General features: G+C 36.6%; 1 protein-coding gene and 1 non-coding gene across 5 annotated transcripts in view; one reads left to right on the forward strand and one right to left on the reverse strand.

Annotated features, from left to right (window-relative positions):
• Window positions 1-19,257, reverse strand: part of CPED1 (cadherin like and PC-esterase domain containing 1) — a 324,581-nt gene that overhangs the window by 100,513 nt on the left and 204,811 nt on the right. The window lies entirely within an intron of this gene.
• LOC115898552 lies at window positions 7,042-7,148 on the forward strand. The gene has a single exon (XR_004058262.1). It is a non-coding gene; the product is annotated as a U6 spliceosomal RNA (small nuclear RNA).

The following is a 19,257-nucleotide window of genomic DNA, read 5'->3' on the forward strand; positions in this document are numbered from 1 at the left end:
TATGGAGGAAATGGAGGAAATCTTTCTCTTCTTTTGTGTTCAGGCTAAGGGGGAAGTCTACTTCTAAAAGGAGGATTTGTCAGATAGGAAAAAAATATAAACTGCAGATTAGGTGTAGAGGAGAGGAGGACAGAAGATGAAACTGAGATTACTTTACTCCCTGCTTTCTGTCTTCCTCTGTGAAGGGCTGCATTTATAACTGGATTCAGAAATTAGATTCCTAGAGGGCTTACCAGGTAGAAATATGAGCTAACTGCTCCCTATCTAGGTGTGAGAAAAGCCACAAAAATCTGCAAAGAAGTCAATTTTCTGGGCATTTGTCTCATTTCCTTCCTTCCTTCCTTCCCTCCCTCCCTCCCTCCCTCCCTCCCTCCCTCCCTCCCTCCTTCCTTCCTTCCTTCCTTCCTTCCTCGTCCCTCCCTCCCTCCCTCCCTCCCTCCCTTCTTCCCTTCCCTCCTTTCTTTCTCTCTTTCTCTCTCACTTTCTTTCCTTCTCTCTCTCTCTCTGTCTCTTACTCTCCCACTCTCTCCCTCTTTCTCTCTTTTTTTCTTTCTTGATGGCGTCTCACACACCCTGTTGCCCAGGCTGGAGTGCTGTGGCGCAATGTCGACTCACTGCTACCTCCACCTCCCAGGTCCAAGCAATTCTCCTGCCTCAGCCTCGCAAGTAGCCGCAATTACAGGTGTGTGCCACCACGCCAGGCTAGTATTTGTATTTTTAGTAGAGACGGGGTTTTACCATGTTGACCAGACTGGTCTCGATAATAATTCATTTCTATAACTTTGTCTTTCTTGGGGTATCTGGATAGAAAAGTACATTTTCTAGAGTTTGTTCCCTACGCTCTTGTTCTTGACCTTCCCATCTGATGTGCACCTCCTCCTACCTTGTATCTCAGATATGATTTTCTCAAAAATCTAGAGATTGATCTATTAAAGGCAGAAACACCCACACATGTTACAGTGAAGGTAGGTTTTTGTTAGCTTTTGACGTGTGATTATCTGCTTTGCCCTATCTAACCTTCTCTTCACTGCTCTATCCTCTTTTGATTTGCCTTTAATGTGGATATTCTCCTGTGAATGACTCTGAAGTTGAATGTCTGAGAGGAGCTGAGAGGCCCTTCACTGCTACTATGACACTACTGCTCTCATTGTCATTTCCTCATTGACCTTAACTTCTTGGTGTGATTTGTTTCTCTTCTTGGGCTAGAGAAGTTCCTTTCTCTTTAAGTTCCCCACTTTGCACTGGTCTGTATTGAACTTTCTGTTTCATTCAATTCAACAAATATTTACTGATAGTTGTGCCTGGTCCAATGTGGTATAAAAATGTAAATAAGACTTTTTTATAAAAAACTTAAAAACTTGTGGGGAGACAGCCAAGTGCAGAGCAAGTCAAATGTTGTAATAAATTCTGCTGTACACACTTGAGAAGAATTAACTGAAGGTACACCTGCATTCCAAAAAAGGCTCCCAGGACCTCTCCATTTTTTCCTATTTCCAAATTCCTACATCACTTATTTGAGGCTTAAATCAGCATTTTCCACAGTATATTCCTTGTAACACTAGGCCCAAGAGATGCTCTATGCAAAAACAATTTCACGACCAATTGAGAATAGGAAATGTATACACATTCTCCTCTTGGAAGTCCGCGTATGCAACAACACACCTGAGGTTTTCATCAGCAGAGAGGCTGAAGAAAAATTCTTTTTTTAAAAAAAAATTAAGGAGAACACAAAATAAATAAAAATAAAAATGAAAATTACTATGATGATTATTATTTTCTTTTATTGTACTTTAAGTTCTAGGGCTAACCCAGAAGTCTCTGATCTTATATCCTTGCACACCACTTTTTACATAATACTTTATAGGAAAAGTGATGTTTCTCTGGCCACACTCTTGGAAACATTGCCCTAATTAATTCATTAAATGAGGAATATGATAATGTTATGAAAATCTTACATGGATGCACCTTTATCATCATATAAAACCTTTCATACCAGCTGGCTTTTTAAATGCCTAGAATTGTGCTGCCCAATATGGTAGTAATGAGCCACATGTGACTACTGAGCGCTTGAAACACAGCCAGTCTCAGACGAGATGCACTGTTAACTGTACAATACACACCAGGTTCAGACGACAAAATAAAAAAAGAATGTGCACTATCTCACTAGTAATTTTTATATTGATTATATCTTGAAACATAATATTTTGGATATATTTGGTCCAATAACATATTATTTAAATTAACTTCACCGCTTTCTTTTTACTTTTTTAAAAAATGTGGCTACTGGAAAATTTAAAATTATATATGTGGTTCACATTATCTTTCCATTGGCTGACACTGACTTAGAAAATAGAAACTTTTTTCTATATTTGTATTTTTCTTTTTCTTCTTCCTTTTTTTTTTTGAGATGAAGTCTTGCTCTGTTGCCAGGCTGGAGTGCGGTGGTGTGATCCTGGATCACTGCAACCTCCACCTCCCGGGTTCAAGCGATTCTCTCACCACAGCCTCCCAAGTAGCTGGGACTACAGGCGCGCATCACCACGCCCAGCTAATTTTGTATTCTTAGTAGAGACGGGTTTCACCATGCTGGCCAGGACAGTCTAGATCTCTTGATCTCGTGATCCGCTCACCTCAGCCTCCCAAAATGCTGGGATTACAGGCGTGAGCCACCATGCTCGGCCCTATATTTGTATTTTTCTGTAGCACACAGAAAGATCATATACCCAATGAAAATATTTTCAGCATTGTTGACTGAATTATTACGGTTGGGAAAGTCAGCGAGTTGAATCTTATTCTCCAAGGTGTTCACACTCTTACTCATTATTATACCCCATGTGTGGACCGTCCCTACTGTCCATTCACTACTTCAGCCTATAAATCATAGAGAACTACTCCTGGCAATGCTGTGCTTCTACTGATGGTCTAAGACCTCTTGTTATGCTCTTCTTAGCTCCGCAATTACAACTGCTAAAATGCACTTGTAATTCCTATTTCGAAGCAATCATTCTGATGCCATTTCTGTGAATTTCAATAGTTTTTGGCACTTATAGACTGTAGAGTTATTCCCTGGCATTGAATTTAATTTGCCAAAGGCATCATCATTGTTTCTCATGACCTAAAATACCACCCCTTTGTGGGCAGGGGAAAAAAGCAGAAGTTAAAATCCCTACTATTATCACATTTGCTTCAGAGGAATCTTCCCAGGTTTGAAGGTCCATGTAACAGGCTCAGAAATAACCGATAGAGACAGTGTATTCAGTTACTGATAGGAATAAAACTTAAAATAAAATCACATGCTTTGATAGGTCATGCCGTATCTGTGATATCATTATGCCAGCACGTGGAATCTTGTAACCACCTGGATCTACAGCTACATGAAGGGCTTTGAATTAGCTGTATTTCATATAAGCAGCAGAGAAGGCTCTGGCACAGTGAATTTCAGAGAGTAATAAGAAGACAACCCCAATGGCAGCTGATATGAAAGTTGCAGTGAGAAGAAAATAAGCAGGATTGGGCAGCACTCTGTTAAGCATGAGTCAGGGAAAAAAAAAAAAATTAAGGAACAACACCATAGCAAATAAACCGCAGATGCTTCCAATCAGGCAAAAGTGTGCTTGTTCCACTCACACTTGCCATCTGGGGAAAACTACAACGAAAATGGATCTGATTTACTCATCTTTCACACAGAAACATAGCATGTGCCCAAGAAACCACACCGAATGTAACTATCAAAAATGAGCTTTTATCTAAGAAGCTATAAAAAGGCATCAAAAAAGGTGTGTACTCATGACACTCAGAAGCTTGTATTTGAATAATAAAGCCTTCTTATTTTGTCAGTTTGGTTCAATAACATGCTTTGAGATTGTCTAGTTTATAAATGCCAAGGTATAAGATACTGAGTGATTTTTTTCCTAAACAATAAACTCTGCTGACACCACCTTGTCTTTTGCATAATAACTGCTACCTCAACACTATTTTCTGACTTTTTATTGTAATCTTATTCTAAACACATGTCAGTCTTTCTCTATTGCAATCTAACCACACATTGTTATTAGACTTAAACTTTGAAACATATTTCTGAACATATCTCCCCAATAGTAAAAAAAAAAAAAAAAAAAAAAAATCAACGATGTACCATTGGCATTAAACAAAAGTCACACTTCCTAGTCTGATTCTTAGGTTTACAGTTTGGTTTCATCTGCTAGCTTGACCTTACTATCCATAATCAACTTTGCATACTCCACAGATTAGGGGATTTGGACAGCTTGCTTTGCTACTCTTGTGCTGCCAGGCTCAGCTTCCATCTCTGCACATCCAGCTCCTACTCAAAGTTCATGGTTCAAGTCAGTTCCATGGCTCTCTCAATAGCTAGAATTCTACGGCCTCTGCCCTCAGCATTTTTCTAAGCATTCTTCTACTGTTACCTCTATTAAGCACATACGCGCACGCACACACACACAAAACACACCCATATGCACACACTCAACTGTAGCAATTATTCTGCCTGAATCAAATCCTAGCTTTGCCCATTACTAGCTGTTTAACATGGGGCATTACTTAACCTCCCTGTGCCTTAGTTTCCTCAAGTATGTAAAGGATAATCATAGGACTTACTTCTAAAGGTTGTTGTGGGTAATAAATGAGTTTCTGTAAAGTGTTGAGAACAGTGCTTGATGTATAGTTTGCCCTTTGTAAGTAATTCGGTGTTATCCATAGCATCAGTCACAGTAAAGGTATTAGTGGTACTGTTGTTATTTGTGTATCCCTGGCAGTACTTTCATGTGATCTCATGTATTGCTCATGATCAACAAACATTTATAGAGTAAAGCAGTAAGTAAATGAGCCTAAAGTAATACATTTTAAAATGAGAGTCAATGCACTAATTTGCTATTACTTTTAAAACCTGCTTTAGGAATGCTCTCCTAATAGTACCAGGACTCATTGGGTACTCTCTAGAAAAAAAAAAAGAAGATTATTTTTAAGGAATAACTAAAGTAAAAACAAAGCTCTACTAACTGGAAACTTGTCGATTAGCTACTTTATGAAAATGCATTATTTTAGTGTGCAATTCTGGAGAAGTAAACATTGATCAACATTTATATTTGATATCCTTAACTTTAATAAAAATGCACAAAACGAAAATTGAGTTCAGTCCAGTAATGACAACCAAATGGTGTTTTTTTTCAACTTTCCAGACTGACTTTATGCCCATTATCTCATTAAAGTTCTTTTGCTCTAATGAGCTAGACTTGTGGGAAAAGGTTTAAAAATAAAGCTGAAAAAAAGGGAAACTTTAGTGTGATCTAAAATTCGGTCTCATCTATTCTCTATCAGCGCACAGTAGCATGGGGAACTGAAGAAACACTCTTCAGCCTTTGAAAATCAACGTGCGTTTCATAGAGAGCTGCTGCCTTTCAGTCATAGCATTTTCCCTGCTGTCTTATAACTACGTCCTGCACTAACTTTTACATGTCCCCAGACTCCTATTTAATTCTCACAGCTGGGAGACAGGACTAAGTCCAGCCAAATCTGTTTTCCTAGAGTGCCTACAAATCTGCCCTTTCATAATTTATTTTCTCTACTATAATGGTCTCTAACTAAGCTCTAATAGATTTTGCCACACAGTTGTGGCTTTAATCAGAGAAGAAAGTTTTATGGGTTTATTAATCATGCTCTTTTTCAAAAGCTGCTGATTAAGCATTTGCCTGACAGTTGCGAGCAGTCAGAAGGTACAATGGAGGCTGTTTGCTTACGGAGTAGCAGCCTGCAGGTAGCTTTCTCACAGGGCCCGCAACAGACTGCATATAGCTAGTGCCAACTGAGTAGACTGAAGTTTCAACTCCCCCCAGCTCCTAGCAACAGATAGTTCTCAGCAATCTTCTCCCCACCATTTTATTCATCAGGGCTATTCCAGCAGCCAATAGCAAAATTCCTTCCTGCTCTCCACATCCCAAAGCAGCTAAATTATTTCTGAAAACTGAATGACATGCTTGGCAAAGAATGTATTCCACCCTGAGGCGCTACTTACAACAAGGTTTTCTTTGGCCTACTCAAGCAGCAGACCCACTAAACACCATCTCCCCCTGCCTTCTAGGAAAGCAGCAACCTAAGCCACATAGTCCCTTCATGTGTTATAGTCAAGGCACCAAGTAACAGCCAAACAACACAACAAGGCTTCCTGGACTCAAGAAAACCCCTATTTCTCCAAGGCCAATTTACAGCACACTCATAGAAATACACATTCAGACCAAACACCAACCAACTTTGAGGTTTTGTTAGAAATCAAGACACCAGGAATAAGTAGCAAGTAGTGTTTTTGAAAGAAAAATTAACTTATGTTTATTGAATTTTTTACACTGAAGATAAATGTTTTCTTCAAAATGCATATCTATCTGGAAATCCTTCACATTTCTTACATATGTGTGGAAATTTCCCTATTCCCTTAGCGGTTATTACCAAGTAGAGAAGAGTGAAAATATCCTTGAGGTGAATTCAGTAATGATTGGTCCATGACTCGTCTAAACTTTTCTACATTTGGTTCCAGAGCAAACATTTAAAGCAGTACTTCATATTCTCAACCTAGCATAGTGTGTTAGATGTACTTCTCCTTTGACTTAAAATGATCAGATTTCTAAAATTAAATTTTTGCTGGAATTATCAATATTATCTATGTTGATATATCTGTAATCACTAGAAAATGAGCAGTTCTTTGTTTCAATATGTGTTTTTGTATAATGAAAGGTGATTTAAAATGATAGCAATTAAACCATGGAAAGAATAAAGCAAAATATTTTTAAATTATCTTATGTTTTTTCAAAATCAAGCTGTTAACTCTACACAAAGATTTCCTGGGTTAATGTTATAGATATCTGTGTAGATATTTTATCATATCTCTTAAAGGTTTGAGATCTTACATGTTTCTATTTGTATCTCCTCTTTTGAAAGAATTAATAGACTAGTAAACACAACAGGAGACTTTAGTATGGTACTTTATACATTGTAGTATACTAAGCAAGAAAATCATAATATCAAAAACTAATGGTGCTCGCTTCACCAACACATATACTAAAATTGGAATGATACAGAGAAGATTAACACAGTCCCTGTGTAAGGATGACATGCAAATTCATGAGGCGTTCCAAATTTTTAAAACAGAAAATTTAGCCTGGCATGGTGGAACAAGCCTGTAGTCCCAGCTTCTCAGGAGGCTGAGGCAAGAGGATCACCTGAGCCCTGAAGACTGAGGCTGCAGTGAATGGTGAAAGCACCACTGCACTTCATCCTGGGCAATGGAGTGAGACCCTGTCTCAAAACAGAAAAACAAAAACCAAACAACTAATGAAAGAAAGGGATGTTTTTAAAAACAGATCATATTAGTTCTCTCTAACGAATTATAAAAATTAAAAACTTATTTTATGAGACATTAGAAAGTCCCAATACACACATTTGAATTCATTTCTGTCCTTCACATCATATTACATTTTTAAATAAGCAATGAGACGTACTGAGCTAAAAAGCTTGACAGATTTAACAGAAAACCAAAACCCCAAACCATACACCTGGTAAATGAAATAATCCTCAGTTACAGTCTTGATATGTTGAGATCATATATGCTCTGCTTCACTCACCTGAAAAAAATGGTAAAATAAATCTATAGTTTGGTCCATGTTAATTAACTTATATTTAATCACCATTATCCAGGTAGTGCCATGAACACTTTTTATTGCTATCATTTCAAAATATATTATAGGCCAAATATGGTGGCTCGTGCCAGTAATCCCAGCACTTTGGGAGGCCAAGGCAGGTGGATCACTTGAGATCAGGAGTTTGAGACCAGCCTGGCCAATATGGTGAAACCCTGTCTCTACTAAAATAAATACAAAAATTAGCTGGGCATGGTGGCAGGCACCTGTAGTCCCAGCTACTTGGGAGGTTGAGGCAGGAGAATTGCTTGAACCCAAGAGGCAGAGGTTGCAGTAAGCCAAGATAGACCACTGTACTATAGCCTGGGCAACAGAGCACATCTCTCCCTTAGATATACAGAGAGAGAGAGAGAGGGTCAGTGCTTGCTCATCCATGTTAATAGAGGCCATGACTGTACAGATAAATGAAGTTCACAGATGTTAATTTCTAACTCTTATTTCATTATATACATATAGGAAAATACTTCCAATATATTTCTGAGATTTTCTATCGGGCATGTCTTAATCTTGTACCTGAGTTTTACAGGAGATATGAAGCAGTAGAAATTTGACATAAATCAGAAGTAAGATTAAATCTTAACTACCACTAACCCTGGGCAAGTTACTAGCCTTTTAAAACTTTAAGTTCCTCCTCTGTAGAGTTAACAACGCTTACATAGTGGGGTTATTGAAAGGCTATGCACCTACTAACACATAGTAGTTGCTCAGAAATGACAACTTCCCTCATTTTCCTACTTTTCCTCCGCCCTTCATTTGCTCTGGCCCACTCTTTAGAATCTTGGAGGATACCACGTCATTGCTGAAATTTTCAGATAATCCATGAGAAGAAGCAATTAAAGGAGAAATTAAATTAATATGATTTTGATTTTATTAGTTGCAGCAACCCAATAGGAACTTTGACACAAAAGAAAGAAAAGCTTTTATATCTACTAAACAAGCCTAAAAGGTATTAGGGTACTATAAATGGTTTATTTTTTCAACTAAAGTAACCCAGATTGTTCACATTTTCCGTCATTTAGCTTGGTGTCTTTAATAAATGTTGGCCAGTCTAACAGTGCTCACATTTCACTTTTGGTTTCTTCTCTTTTAATTTTTTCATCAAACATTTGTTCATATGCATTGTAAAAACAAACAGAAATTAACCATAGCAATGGCTAAAATATAAACCACAAATTTGACTGAGTCAGTGGAGGTTTTTCTGGGTAACCCCAAAATTCCATGTCTCTGTGTATTTCAGTCCCTTTGTCAACTTATTACATGATAAATGAAACAGATCAGAAGAACAGAGTAAAAATTAATCCATCTTAAGAGTTCTATATGCTCTTGGTCAGATCCCTGATCCAAAAGGAAACCTGATCTAGGTTTTGAAAGCACTTTGGTGTCCCAGAATGATTTTACTTGATCAAGTTCCCAGAAAATACATGGTTCTGCCTGATGACAAATTGTCAGAAAATCAGTGGGAAAGTGCTCTGCTTCTCCTCAACAGAAAATATAAAAATCATATCTATTTTGTCTTAAAATTTTGATATAAGAGTCTTCTCTTTGTCATCAGGCATGAATATTTTTATTTATTTTACAGTATGTGTTTTGTATTCAAGTGCATAACTGAATAAAAGATAGTTTTTTTCCAAAAATTCCCTCTATCTTTTTGTTCTTTGTATATTCTCTTGACTTCTAAATAACTATTGGTCTGCTTTACCCCTCAAAGCCTGACCTGTAGTTATTCAAGTTTGAACATAATGTGCCAAACATTTTGTTCATCATATTAAGCTATGTGTTGGGTATAAAGAACAACTTAAGGTTAGTTCTGGTACTCGAGGGATGTCCTGCTTGATTCTAGAGAGCACAGACACAAAGCAGCATGTACAGTCATGCATATCATCCATCTTATAGATTGTATATTTCTTCCAAAATATTTGGAACCAGAGTGTTTTGGACTGCAGATGTTTTTAGATTTTGGAATATTTGCAGTAAATATTTATCAGTTGAACAGCCCTAATCCAAGAATCTGAACTCCAAAATGCTCCAGTGAGTGTTCTTTTGAACCTCATGTCAGTACTCAAAAAGTTTTGAATTTTGGAGCAGTTCAGATATTGGATTTTCAGATTAGGTATACTCGAACTCTATATGCACACATGCCTTGTAGGAAAGGATGAGGGGAAATGGTGAAGGAATAAGATGACCCAAGAAAGAGCCAATTGTATTTAGGAAACAGCCAGTGGGCATAGTAGTTAATAGTTGCAGCTTCAAATATAATGTCAAAGCTTCACAGATTTCCCCTCTCCAATTTCATTACTTTCCACTTCGGGTCTCCAATTTACTCATAATGGCCAGAAATGGGATCACTGCACAAGATATTTTCAATGTATTTGTAAGGTCTACTTATATCACTTATTGTCAAGGAAGTGTTCTGGTTTACTGCCATCTAGACAAGAGATCAAACAACACTCTGATTAAAATGAAATATTTATTGTGGACCTAACTGTAGTGCCAGTTTGTTGGTAAGCCAGGGAAATAATGTTGAAGGAAAGTTCAAAAACTGAATTGTTCAAATAATAGCATTTCCTCTTTTTCTTTCTACCATCTTTCTCAATTTCTGTGATGAGCTCACCAATTAAAACTACATTTTGATCAAGGTCTGAAACTGATATACCTCTCAGAGTTTTAGACCCAAAATTACGAAAAAGAACCACAGAGGCATGCAACCAATAACCACCCAAATTTAAGTGAATTAGAACTTTTCTGTTTTGCCACACTAGTCCGAAAGCCACAGGCATTCCACCACCCCAGAAGGATCTGGAGAGGTGATGGAGAGAATGAAAAATGAACGCAGATTGTACATAATCGTGCTGTCACATTCTTATTTCAATGGCCATAGAAAGAACCCCAAGTTTCAATTCAAAGACCTCCCTAGCAAAAATAATATTCTTCTCCTCAGCCTGCCTTGTACTGGTCCTTCAAAATCATCTCAGATGTCACTTCCTCCAGGAAGTCTTCTCTGATATGCTTAATTGCAGACTGCAGTGTGTAGACTTATGGTATCCTTTGCTCACCAGGTCATGAATTTCCCTATAAATCTGCAAACTATTTGTTAAACTTTAAAAACGTTGTCTTTTTCTATGCTCGGTGTTTTTTGAAGAGTTTGGATTGCGGTTTATATTCTAAAAGGTGGCAAAAACCATGAATCAAATAGTTCTTTTACTTTTTTCCCCCAAGCATCTATCCTTTAAAATTTTGGAACATTTTCCTCATTCCATTAATTCTCTATTTTGCTATAACCACATGGCCTTTACCTCCAAGTAACCTTGGCATTTATAGGCTAAAGGAACAATACTATAACAGCCAAGACTGGCCAGACAGGCTTTAAAACTCAGCACTGACTGTGGGATGGGGGAAATCTGATTTGTGTGTGTGTGACTTTTGTAAAATAATTTGTAACTTAACTTAGATGACTTCACTAGGATTTAATAAAATCCCGTCATCACATTCAGGTTTCAGATTTTATATGTTTGCTAAATGTGGTAGAATAATCCAGAGCTGGTTTCATTTCTTCAGAGTTTGAGAGACTGCATTATTTGAAAGAGAAGTTTTTGATGGTCAAAAAAATGATATATGTTTCTCTGATACTGGAAAATAAAAGTAGATAAAAGAAAAGTATTTTCTTAAAATTATTTATTCATTTATTTTCTAGTTTTCCTGAGTCTAGGAAAACATTGCCTCTCTAATTTTACTACAGTTAGAATTGAAATTAGTTCCTGAAAATAATATTTGGCATTAGGGGCAGTTTAGTGTCTGGAACACATAGGTCTGGAAGTGAGAAAAGCTCGGTCTTATCCAGCTTAAAATATTCAGACATACCTTTTTAAAAACTAAATCGGATAATGCCATGCCTGCTCTCAAAATCACCCAATCCCTCTGACCCCTGTCCAATAAAATCTAGTCCTTTTTTTTTTTTTTTTTTTTTTGAGACAGAGTCTCGCTCTATTGCCCAGGCTGGAGTACAGTGGCGCTATTTCGGCTCACTGCAACCTCCTCCCACCAGGTTCAAGCGATTCTTCTGTCTCAGCTTCCTGAGTAGCTGAGACTACAGACACACGCCATCATGCCCAGCTAATTTTTATTTTACTAGAGACAGGGTTTCACCATATTGATCAGGCTGGTCTCGAACTCCTGACCTTGTGATCTGCCTGCTTTGGCCTCCAAAAGTGCTGGGATTACAAGCGTGAGCCACTCCGCCTGGCCTAAAATCTAGTCTTTAGCATAGTTTGCAAGGTGTTTCATGATCTGTCTCCATTGCCCAACCTTTCTGCACCCATCTCATTGTTTTTTTTTCTCTGCTATCTCACTGTTTGCCAGAGTCACAATGCCCGCTCTACTCACTGTTTCTCAAATCACCAGCATGTGCCCACCCCAGAGCTTTTGCACTCACTGTTGTTCTGCCTAGGATGTGCTTGTATCAGATAGCTGAAAGGCTTCCCTTCTCACTTCATTCAGGTCTCTGCACAAATGCCACCTCATCAAATGGGCTTTTCTCACCACTATTACAATAGTGCCCCTTCTCATTCTCTGTCTTTTTATCTTGTTTGATTTTTTTTCAGAGCACTTATCATTATGTGGCATATTGCATATTTACTTGTTAAAATTATTTAACTGTTTCTTCAATCCTAATGTAAATTTCACAAAAGCAGAGATTTTTGTCGTTTTTTGTTTGCTGCCGAGTTGTTGTTCACTGTTGTTGCCTAGTGTCTATAATAATACCTGACACTCTGTAGGCACTCAGTAAATACTTATTGCAAGAATTTATATCTGTGGAATGAATAAACAAATCTTTGTATCCATTTCCTAAATTGATACAGAGTTAAGATGATAAAGTAGGCAATAAATACAAATTATATATTTAAAAAAACCTCCTAAGAAAGTAGAATAAGAGTATGGCTAAAATCACTGTCATTTCCTTTCCAAAAATTGTGATGACTTTAAAAATCACCTATGGGCAAATTCTTTATTTTTCATAAATTGAGAGGCATCATGGTTAAATTAAGTTTTCTAACAAACCTGATATGGCTTGGCTCTGTGTCCCCACCCAAATCTCATGTTGAATTATAATACTCAAGGTTGGGGCAGGGACCTGGTGGGAGGGGAGTGAATCATGGGGATGGATTTCCCCCTTGCTGCTCTCATGATAGTGGGTTCTCATGAGAACTGATGTGTGGCACTTCCTCCTTCGCTCTTTCTCACTCCTGTTGCCACGTGAAGATGTTCTTGCTTCCCCTTCTCCTTCCGCCATGACTGTAAGTACATTTAGGCTTTCCAGCTGTGTTTCCTGTACAGCCTGCAGCACTGTCAGTCAATTAAACTTTTCTTCATAGATTACCTAGTTTCAGGTAGTTCTTTATAGCAGTGTGAGAATGGATTAATACGCCTTCATTGATTTTACAGGACTTCTTCATACTGGCTTCAAAGTATCCTTCATCGTCATAAATGAAGAGAGCTATCTTGGAGCAAGGAAGATGTTGGAAATAAAGGTAGAATGGAACACCATTATGTGAAAATATGTCTGAAGGACTCAGAAATGCCCAGATTCTATGATACAAAGCATGGTCGCTACTCTGTTAGCAGCTCCTGAGATAATTAGACAAGAGATGATGACAAATGGGAAGCAAGGTTACTGTTGCCCAGGCTTGTGTCTTTGCCTCAGTTTTCTTTAGTAGTAAACCTGGCAGAGTCAAATACTCATGTGCAAGGAGCATTACCTCCCTTACCCAAGCTCAAATCCCAGTCTTCTCTCCTCTTTACACCTTCTTGCCAATGACATAATGGCGTATCTGAGCCTCTGATTGAGGCTCTGAATTTCTCAGCGAAATTCCCATATTTTACCACTACTCCCATTCCTTCTCGGCTTTGCCATGCCACACTTTCCTGATTTTCTTTCTTGTCCTTACTCCTCCATTTAAGTTTTCTTTTCTGATTCTCCCCTTTCCCCATCTCTAAATGTTATGATCCTCAAGGCTCAGTTTTGGAATCTTTTAGTTTTTCTCCTCACAATCTGTCTCTAGGATGTGTCATTCATTCCCACAAATGTATTTATTTTTAACGTTTTATTTGTAGAAAAGTTCAAACAAAACAAAAATAGATTAAATTTAGATTCAGTGACTATAGTAAACAATAACTGAATTGTACATTTTAAAATAGTGTCATTTCGTTGTTTGTGATTCAAAGGATAAATACTTGAAGGGCTAGATACCCCCTTCTCCATTATGTATATATATATGTGTATATATATATACATATATATATATACACACACATACACACACACACACACATACTAAGTACTCATAGAATAAAACAATAATAAATTTGGATTCAACCTCCATATTCAACAATTATCAACATATGGTCAACCTTATTTTATCTAAACTTCTGCTCCCTGATTTCTTCTCACTGGGTATTGTAAAGTCATTTCCAGATATTGCATCATTTCATCTATAAATGCTTTGATACATATTTCTAAAAGACAAACCCTATTTTATATAACCAAAATACCAATCCAATTTAGAAAAATTAATAGTGACTTAATAGAAGCAAATATCCGGTGTTTAAATTACTCTTATTGTTTGTTTTTAAACAATTGATTTGTTTGAATTGTGAGCCTGACAAAACGTGAATATTACATTTATTTAGGAAGTCCTGTGAACTTCCTCATTGCGTCATATCAAGAAGCACATAATGTTTGGTTGCATAATCTGTAAAATAAAATAAAGTCTATGTTTCCCAACTTTATGGCCACATTGTAAAATGGGGTGAGAGGGCACCAAGGCCTGAAAAGCCAGCTCATCCCTTTGTCCCTGCAGGTTAGTAGAGATTTTATAATTATGGGTTGCAAAACTATACTTTGTTTTGCTTCTTAACTCTTCTATCACTTGCAAGTAATTTTCTCTATTAAATTAACGCTGTTTGAAAGACTTAGAGTGTTTACTGCTCTTGTGTGTTTACTGCTCTTGGCTGAACTGCTTGATGCAGACAAGATCACACATTTAATTTGGGAGATTATAAGGCTGAGGTGCCTTTAGATGCAATGAACACAAAACCTAACACTCCTGCCATTACCTACAAAGCACATGTGATCTGCCCCCATCTACCTGTCCATCGTCTTCATATATCAACCTCTCCCTTATTCAACCACGCTTACCACACTGGTCTTTCTGTTTTGTTTTTATTTTCAAAAGTGCCAAGCTCTTTTTTGCCACAAACCTTTGAACCAGCAGTTTTCTATACCTGGGATTTTCTTACTTCAGCCTTTCTCAAAACTGGCTTCCTCTTGGTTAAAATATACCCTTCACTGTGAGATGTCCTCTGACAATCCTACCGACCTACTGGGCTCCTTACCATTGTCCATTGTAGCAGCCTGCTCTTTTCATTTACAGCACTTAGCATAATCTGTAATTATTATATTATTTTTGGATCCTTATTTAATGTCTAGATCATAAAATACATTTTAAACTCCACAAGAGCAGGAGAGAAAAATCATGTCTATTTTGATGACCATTATACCCTTGTGGGTACCCACTGTACCCTAGAAAATTGCATCTAGAATGAATGAATGTGCTCCAGAGCCCAGGGGCGGGCCCAGGTTTGGCCAGTTTACAGCTTATGCTGCAGGGAAGCAGGAAGTATCAGAGCAGATCACACTAATGTGCAGACTCTTTTGAAGCACAATGACCCAGGACAATGGATACACATTTAAATAAATATCCTGGATTTTTACCTTCTTGAGAAACTGGGTCAATAATTTTTTTTCTCCTCTCCTCTAGAAAAGACCAGATAAATTTAACCTACTTGAAATATGTGTAAGAAATCCAGCTATTGATTGCTTGATGAAACCAGAACCACTAGTCATGCTAAAGGTAATCTTAAGATAAAAATATTTAAAGCAAATTTATAGGATGCATAAATTTTTTATTTTTTAGGGTCTCACAAAAGACTTTCTTCAATAAACTGCAGGTATCTATAACATTTGATATTTGATTTTGATAATTTTGGTAGATGTGTGTATAATGTCTTATATGTGGAAATCTTGTAAGGAATATATATTATGCTGGTGTTCAGCTTTCTAGGCACCAGGAAATTAAAAAATTATATTGGCCCAGGGACAGCTTTTTCATAGATGCATAAAATATCAGGAATTACAAATAGAGCTATCAGGACTCATTTCAAAATAACAGATAAGTGCTAGTGCCTCACACACAACATTCAAATATTATTTAATAGATTTTTTAAGTTACGGAGAAAGCAGTTTACTATAAATTCCCATGCACACAATATTTAGGTAATTTGCAAGTATTGAAGTAAAATTTGAAACATATTTTACTAAAGACAGAGAAGGAATAAAGGGCTGTGACAAAAGTATGGACAAGATTTGCAAATTTTTCTGCCTATCTGCTCAAAAATATAAATAACAAGGTCTTGGATATAGAATAATTTTGGGAAGAGAAGCAAATGAAAGCAGATAAAACTAAATACTTTTTTTTAGTCCATTTTTTAATGTCCTTGTGGAAGAATGGCCAGCAAAAAAAAAAAATTTAATTATTATAATAGTGTTATATCCAGTTTATTGGATGTAGTTCTCAATACTTTAATACATTATCATATATGACTAATTAGTTGCTCGCAAAACATTTAAAATGCCCATGTCAGATTACAACCTGACCACCAAAATTTTCCCAGCACATTGCTTCCTTTCTTCTCACTGGAATGAGACTTATGGATTGTTTAAGGCTAGAATTGCAGTTAGCAGCAGCATGCTGTGGATCTGAAAATCCATTAGGAAACTGTGATAATTGGATTCATATCTGCAGTAGTAATTCATTCCTAAGAACCCCCAGTAGATGCAAAGTTTGCCTACGCTCACCAAGTGTAGTTGCTTGGTGAGTTTTGCACTCTCGAATTACAGTGCTTTGTAGAGATAGGGAATTAAGGTAGAAAGTTGGCATGTTGAACGTTATCTTTCTCCATCCACTTAATACTAAAACCTCCAGAATTACTTATTGATTTCACAGCTTAAAATTATGTCCTTAATAATTACTAATAAAACAACGATTTTTGATGCCTTATAGGCACAGACAAATATAAATGTTCACTAGACTGAAATTATAGCAAATGACATATCTCTATACAGAGATGGCAAAAGATGCAAGAAACAGTCCATTCACTTACTCTTTAGTAAATATGCCTATATATTACATAAATGACAATATGCCTTATAGGCATCAAGCTTTGTATATTGTACGTTTATTTTTCCTATCTCTGTGATTTAATAGAGATTTTAGAATTAAAATTTAAACTTGTTTGGAGTAAAAATAGATACTTTATAATAATTCTACAATGAACGTCTTTCTATGCTATTTGTCACAGTCATTTATGAAATATATAGGTATATTTACTAAAGAGCGAGTAGACTGTTTCTTGCATCTTTTGCCATCTCTGTATAGAGATACATCATTTGTTATAATTTCAGTCTAGTGAACATTTATATTTGTTTGTGCCACTTAAAAATTTCCAGGAACCTTATACTGTTCTTCACACATAGAACTGATGCTATTAACCTAGAGAATTTGATTCTGCTTTGGGTCTCAGGGGTGGTGATAGGATAGTGCTGAACCATACTTCCGCTTGCTCCCATTGTGAGATCATTTATGATAAACAGCGTCCATGTCTAAAAGGTTTTGCTGCAAGCTAGTGTGTGATTTAACCACAGAAAAGAGTGAGGTTAGTTTCTTCATAAAGAAATCTATGTGCCTGCTTCACTCTTCACTTAACCATAGGAATTACATGGTTCCAGACATAGCAACAATTATTTTTATGCTTTCAAGTATATACTCAATCCAATAGTGAATATTGTTTCCTTCTCTAGGTTTGATCAAGTTTACCTTGTTAAAGAAACTTAATTGTTTTAAAGAGCAAAAGTAACCTATTTATTCTACTATTCTCTCATTAATTTTCCATCAGTGAGAATTAAGCACACTTCTACTGCATCTATTTTACAATGGTTTTTTTTTTTTGTTTGTTTTTTTCGGTCACTCACCTCCAGTTCTTACTCTATTTTTATTGTCAGAATTTGATTAAGGCAATTGTGAAGTGTACACAGAGTATAACTCAGAAAATAGTTAGAATTATCTTTAATATTGTTAAAGTTGGAAGAAACAGAAAATTCACTCACTAGTTTTCTGTAGGAAATATAATGCAAAATTTATTAAGAGGAAAAATGAGTTTCTTCTAAAGTTTAGCAAGAAAGATTAAACACTATATGGCTTTTGATAGGTGTGGTGAAACTCAGAAATAATTAAAAGCAGCTTTAGGGTTAAATTAAAATAGCAATATTTTTTATGTCTCATTTATATGAAATGAAACAAAAATTTCAACTACATTGCTACTGTAACTGTTCACAAAAACTGTTGGTTTGCCCTCAGATTTTTTAGCAGACTTAAGACACTCTTTTACCCTATTTATTAGAGGAATCTATCACTTAAATAGTAGAAAAAATGGCTAAATCAAAACTCCCACACCCAATTAAAAAATACAACTGTGGTTCTGCTCCCTTCCTTTTGAAAGAAAAGAGTCACACAAAAGACTTTTTTTTTTTTTTTTTTTTGAGACAGAGTCTTGCTCTGTCACCCAGGCCAGAGTGCAGGGGCACGATCTTGGCTCACTGCAACCTCCCATCCCCTGGGTTCAAGCAATTCTTCTGCTTCAGCCTCCTGAGTAGCTGGGATTACAGGCATGTGCCACCATGGCTGGCTAATTTTTGTATTTTCAGTAGAAACAGGGTTTCACCACGTCGGCCAGGCTGGTCTTGAATTCCTGGCCTGAAGTAATCTGCCCGCCTCGGCCTTGCAAAGTGAAGAAATAATTTTTAAAGAAGTATGGAAAATAGTCATTCTCTACCCCTAAGTGAATTGTATGAATCTTTAATCATCAACAGTCTAATACTATTTCAGTTACCAGAACTTAAACTAATTCTGTGCTTTATTCTCAGTTCATATTATAAAACAGCATTGAAAGCAAAATTGAAATCCTGAAAATTAAAATACATAGAAAACAAATATCATTATGTTCTTCTATTCATATCCAGTCCCCACTAACATCTGAGGTATTTCACATAATCTAAACATTTATTTGAGCAGTTTGCTATAGCTATTCATCCACTTATCCACTGCTTATTGCCTGGTCTATTAGATCTGTGAGAGAACATGGAAACAAAATCTGTACCTTGAGGAATTTACAGAAGACTCTCAGCCTTCTGGAATACTCTGTGGACATCTGGAATTTCTGAGAGCATATACTGTCCTCCTCCCTTTCCTTGGGAAACCTTTGAGGTCAAGAGTCCTTTATGTTCTCAAACCTATGTTCAAGTTAATATTCAACAAGTATCTCTTGGCTGACGACTATCACCAACTCTAGATCTTAAATGTTTTGAAAGCTTTGAAGCAAATATTACTTAAAATTTAGAATTTTTATTGCCATATGTCATTTTATTTCCTGGTGACAGTTGTGA

The sequence above is a fragment of the Rhinopithecus roxellana genome, chromosome 6 (assembly GCF_007565055.1).
Source record: "Rhinopithecus roxellana isolate Shanxi Qingling chromosome 6, ASM756505v1, whole genome shotgun sequence".
In the NCBI taxonomy this organism is placed as follows: domain Eukaryota; kingdom Metazoa; phylum Chordata; class Mammalia; order Primates; family Cercopithecidae; genus Rhinopithecus; species Rhinopithecus roxellana.